This window comes from Rhinopithecus bieti, unplaced genomic scaffold, assembly GCF_001698545.2.
Source record: "Rhinopithecus bieti isolate Rb0 unplaced genomic scaffold, ASM169854v2 scaffold_10347, whole genome shotgun sequence".
Taxonomy (NCBI): Eukaryota; Metazoa; Chordata; class Mammalia; order Primates; family Cercopithecidae; genus Rhinopithecus; species Rhinopithecus bieti.
The window spans coordinates 3659656-3666068 of record NW_016806836.1 but is presented as its reverse complement, the minus strand read 5'-3'; positions in this window follow the sequence as shown (position 1 = coordinate 3666068).

Here is a 6413-nt window from a genome sequence, read left to right as displayed (position 1 = left end):
TCCCTCCCTCCCTCCCTTCCTTCCTTCCTTTTTTTTCAAGTTCTCACTCTGTTGCCCAGGCTGGAGTGCAGTGGCATGATTATGGCTCACTGCAACCTTAACCTCACTTGGCTCAAGTGATCCTCCCACCTCAGCATCCCGAGTAGCTAGGACTACAGGCGGACTAAATCAGCCACCGCCTCTGGCTAATTTTTGTGTATTTTTTTGTACAGATGGGGTTTCACCATGTTGCCCAGGCCGGTCTCAAATTCCGAGGCTCAAGCAATCCACCCATCTCAGCCTCCCAAAGTGCTGGAATTACAGGTATAAGCCACTAAGCCTGGCCATATATTTTATTATTTGTAAACAATGTGCTACACATTATTTTATATTAAGAAACATTTATAATAAACATAGGTAGGTATATACTTATACATATTTCCCTAGAGAGCCAATAGTTCAACTTTTGTATTTTTTTTTTTTTTTTTTTTTTTTTGAGACAGAGTCTTGCTTTGTCTCCCAGACTGGAGTACAGTGGCACAATCTCGGCTCACTGCAACCTCCACCTCCTGGGTTCAAGTGATTCTCCTGCCTCAGCCTCCTGAGTAGCTGGGATTACAGATGTGCACCATCATACCTGGCTAATTTTTGTATTTTTAGTACGGATGGGGTTTTACCATGTTGGCAGGTGTGAGCCACCACACCTGGCCTTAATAGTTAAACTTTTATCAACAAATCACTGGTCATGGTCTAGTACACACATAAAAATTTATATAGTGTATGAGCAAATATATATGCTAATAGGAATATAGAAATAATTTTATGGCTGGGCGAGGTGGCTCACGCCTGTAATCCCAGCACTTTGAGAGGCGGAGGCAAGCAGATCACCCGAGGTCAGGAGTTTGAGAACAGCCTGGCCAACATGGTAAAACCCTAACTCTACTAAAAATACAAAAATGAGCTGGGTGTGGTGGCACACGCCTGTAGTCCCAGCTACTCAGGAGACTGAGGCAGGAGAATCGCTTGAACCCAGGAGGTGGAGGTTGCAGTGAGCTGAGATTGTGCCACTGCACTCCAACCTGGGTGACAGGGTGAGATTCCGTCTCAAAAAGAAAAAAGAAAAGAAGAAATAGTTTTATGACAATTTATGGCAGAATTTGCCTCCACCATGTGTGAAGCACTCTGATGATTTCTACTCAGAAATTTAATTCAATTTTTTAAAATGCTGGTCATGACCCACTGAAATGATTTTATAACTCACTAATGGGTAAGAACCTGTAGTTTGGAAAACACTGCATTAGGAGATTTTGAGGCATTAGAGAACAATGCTGCTACACTTTCACCAGAGGGTAATAGAAGACCACAAGTATCAGGGTTCTGCCCTGCCTGAGACTTCAGTGGGACCACCTAATTGTTGGTTTTCACCTTTCATTTGTCTATTCTACAAATACTTATTAGAAGTATATGGTATCTGCACAAATAAATGAAAAGATATCCATTGTTCATGGACTGGAAGATTTAATATTGTTAAAGTGCCCATACTGCCCAAAGCGAGCTATAGATTCAATGCAATTCCTACCAAAATTCCAATGTCCTTTTTCATAGAAATAGAAAAATACCTTCCTAAAATTCATATGGAACCACAAAAAACCCAAATAGCCAAGGCAATCATGAGTGAAAAAACAAAGCTGGAGACATCTTACTACTTGATTTAAAACTATACCACAAAGCAACAGTAATTAAAACAGCATAGTAATGTCATAAAAATAGACATATCAACAAATGGAACAGAGCAGACAGCCCAGAAATGAACCCATGCATATATGGTCAATTGACTTTTGACAAAGATGCCACGGATATACAACAGGAAAAGGACAGTCTCTTCAATAAATGATGTTGGGGAAAACTGGATATCCACATGCAGAAGAATGAAACTAGACCCTTATCTCACACTATGGACAAAAATCAACTGAAAATGGAATAGAGACTTAATATAATACAAGAAGTTATAAAACTACTAGAAGAAAACATACGGGAAAAGCTACACAACATTGGTTTAGGCAAAGATAATTTGACCCTGAAAGTACAGGCAAGAGAAGCAAAAACAGACAAAGGGGATTGCATAAAAATAAAAAGCAGGTCGGGTGCGGTGGCTCACGCCTGTAATCCCAGCACTTTGGGAGGCCGAGGAAGGTGGATCACCTGAGGTCAGGAGTTTGAGACCAGCCAGGCCAACATGGTGAAACTCTGTATCTACTAAAAATACAAAAATTAGCTAGGCATGGTGGCGGGCACCTGTAATCCCAGTTACTCAGGAGGCCTAGGCAGGAAAATCACTTGAACCTGGGAGGTAGAGATTGCAGTGAGCTGAGATTGTGCCACTGCACTCCAGCCTGGGTGACAGAGTGAAACTCCGTATAAATAAATAAATAAATAGCTTGTTCACAACAAAGGAAATAATTAACAGAGTAAACAGACAACGTACATATTGGGAGAAAATATTTGCAAACCATACGTCTTATAAGGGATTAATGTCCAAACTATAGAAAGAACTTAAATACCTCTATAGAAAGAAAACAAATAATCTTATTCTAAAATGGGCAAATGACTGGATGTGGGTAGCTGCCACTATAGTCTCAGCTACTTGGAAGGCTAAGGTGGGGCATGGCTTGAGCCAAGGAGTTCCAGGCTGTAGTGAGCTGTGATCACTCCACTGCACTCCAGCCTGGGCAATGGAGTGAGACCCTGTCTCTAAAAAAAAAAGCAAAAAGAAAAGGCAAAGGATCTGAATAGCTATTGCTCAAAACAAGACAACATAGAAATGGCCAACAGATATATGAAAAAATGCTCATCAACATAACTAATCATTAGGAAAATGCAAATTAAAACCACAATGCAGTATCACCTTATACCTGTTAGAATGGCAATTAGGCTATTATAAAAAAGACAAAAGATAAGTGTTGGTGAGGATGTGAAGAAAAGACAGCACTTGTACACTGTTGGTGGGAATATAAATTAGTACCTGCATTATGAAAAACTGTATGGAGGTTACTCAAAAACTAAAAACAGGATTACCATATGATCCAGCAATCCCACTCTGGGTATTTACCCACAAGAGCTGAAATCAGTATGTCAAAGAGATGTTTGCACTCTCAAGTACATTGTAGCACTGTTCACAACAGTTAAGTTACAGAATCAGCCTAAGTGTCCATCACTGAGTGGATGGATGGATAAAGAAAATGTGGTATATATACCCACCAAAATACTATTCAGCCTTTAAAAAAAGGAAAGAAATTCTGTCATTTGTGGCAATGTGGGTGGAATTGGAGAATGTTATACATATTGAAATAAGCTAGGCACCCAAAGACAAATACCATGTGGACAAAGACAATACTTATATGTGGAATCTAAAACAATCCAACATGGCCAGGCGTGGTGGCTCACACCTGTAATCCCAGTACTTTGGGAGGCCGAGGCAGGTGGATCACTCAAGGTCAGGAGTTCGAGGCCAGCCTGACCAACATGGCAAAACCCTGTCTCTACTAAAAATACAAAAATGAGCTGGGTGTGGTGGCAGGTGCCCGTAATCCCAGCTACTCAGGAGGCTGAGGCAGGAGAATCGCTTAAACCTGGGAGGTGGAGGTTGCAGGGAGCTGAGACTGCGCCACTGCACTCCAGCCTGTGGGATAGAGCAAGACTCTGCCTCCAAAAAAAAAAAAAAAAAAAAAAAGGTAAAACAATCGAACACATAGAAGCAAAGAACAGAATGATGGTTACCAAAGGCTAGGGGGTGAAGCGGGAATGGGGAGATAATGGTAAAAGGGTACAAAGCCTTAGATAGAAGGAATAAGTTGGTTTTTTTTTTTTGAGGGCTATTGCATGGCATGGTGAATATAGTGCATAATAGTGTACTGTACATTTTGAAATCATTAAAAGTAAATTTCAAATGTTCTTGCCATGAAAGATGATAAGTATTTGAAATAATGAACATGTAAATTAGCTTGATTTAATTATTCTACATCGTATTCATAAATCATAACACCACTTTGTATCCCATAAATATATACAATTATAATTTGTCAATTTATAATAAACTTTTTTTTAAAAAAAGAAGTATATGGTCTCTGACCTCAAGGAACTTAGAATCTAGTGAAAGTGATAATCATTAAATTATTCAGTCAACTACCATTTATTAGCTACTTACTCTGCACCAAGCATTGGGCTAGACGCTGGTACTTCTAATATCTTAGATAGGTGAGTTTCTTTAATAACTGCAGATTTATCACCCTTTAAGAACACAGTTTCCCAGGTTTGAGGCAGAATATTCAAGATGAGGCTGGATCAGCTTGTCAACCCAAAGCAAGAAAATGTTAAAGCAAATAAGGAGATCATTAGGCTGAGGTTGTCTCCTGTGTCTAGAGCTCTTATGTAAACAAACCAAAACTTAACTAGGAGGTATTTCTTGTAAATGACAAAACCAAAATAAAACAAAACAGGCTCAGTCGATCACAGCCAACCAGCCAATTGGTTGTGTAACTAGGGTCTTCCCATTACACCATACCCACATAAGACAAAGCCTAGTTGTAGCCAATTAGGCGATTTCTGTTCTTTGCTTCTGTGGTCAGCCTATAAAAGCTTGCTGCTCACACAGCTAGTAGAGTGAAGCTCTCTGAACCTCTTCCAGTTTTGAGTGCTGCCCGTTTCATGAAGCGTTCTTTGCTCAAAGAAACTCTGTTAAATTTATTCTGTCTGAAGTTTTTCTTTTAACAGTTGCCATAAGCTCTCTAAGACTGCTAAGGTCAGGAGAACACAGGAATCAATAGAAAACCCTCCCACAGGCCAAAGATGGGCAACTTGAGCATAAATAATAACCGCAATGAATGGAAACATACAAATATGTTTAAATCCAACGGTTTGTAATGGTACTTGAAAAACTAATACCAACTTTCAGAGGAACCAACTCATTATTTTGAAAACTAGTGAACAAAAGTAAAGAATCAAGCAATTTTTTTCTGTCTTTCCTATGTGAACTGAACCACTGAGCAGCCAAACAGTAGGTGAGTTTCTTTTTATAGAAATATCTCAATAAATGGCTGAGTGCGGTGGCTCACTCCTGTAATCCCAGCACTTTGGGAGGCCGAGGTGGGCGGATCACAGGGTCAAGAGTTCAAGATCAGCCTGGCCAACATGGTGAAACCCCTGGCCAACATGGTGAAACCCTATCTCTACTAAGAAAACAAAAATTAACTGGGCATGGTGGTGCATGCCTGTAATCCCTGCTACTCGGGAGGCTGAGGCAGGAGAATCGCTTGAACCTAGGAGGTGGAGGTTGCAGTAAGCCAAGATAGTGCCACTGCACTCCAGCCTGGGTGACACAGCAAATATCCATCGGAAGAAAAGAAAAGAAAAGAAATATTCCAATAAATGAAGAAGGAATGATAGAATTAGAATATTACCATATGCAACACGCAAGTAAAAATTTAAGTTTGCGATAGTGGTGAGTCACATTCATTAAAGAAGAGTGAGTTGCAGATATTCATAAACAGAAAAGTCTTTGTTTATTTGTTTTTGATTTTTTGTTTTGTTTTGTTTTGTTTCGAGACAGGGTCTTGCTCTGTCACCCGGGCTGGAGTGCAGTGGTGAGATCTTGGCTTACTGAAACCCTCACCTCCTGGGCTCGAATGATCCTCCCACCACCGTGTGCCACCATGCTTGGCTAATTTTTAAAGCTTTTTTTTTTTTTTTGGTAGAGTCTCACTATGTTGTCCAGGCTGGTCTGGAACTCCTAGGCTCAAGCAATCCTCTTGCCCAGTGTCCCAAAATATTGGGATTACAGGCACAAGCTACTGCAACTGACCGATAAAAATTTAATAAAATAAATATCAGCAGCACTTTAAATCTCTAAAAATTCACCTTATACATTTTAAATTTTAAAAATCAGATCATCAGAATTTTGACCTTTGCTCAGAATTTTATATTTTAGGCTTCTTAGAGTTGGATTTTGCAGAAGCTCACGGCTTCACGTTTACTGTGGAAATGAACTATAACCAAAAATACGTCTGCCTCAAAAAAGTAACATTCTCTTATTGCCAACTGTAATTTCAAACTCCATATATATGTCACTATTTTGGCAAGAGTAGACTGAGTCTCTCTTAGGCAAATAAATTCTTTTTGAGTTTTTAAAAATCATCTTTCCTTGTCTTTTTATTTTGATGGCAGTTTGAGTTTTTGAAAAACATAATATCACTAAATTTGTGGAATTGTTACATGAAAATCATCTGAGGTTATCACTGGTTGGACATTTATATATATAATATTATGTATTATTAATATATTTATATATTATATATTAATTAGTATGTGTGTGTATATATATATAAAGATTAAAGTAAAAGGAAAAGTAAAGTAAAAACTACTTGGGAGGTTGAGGCATG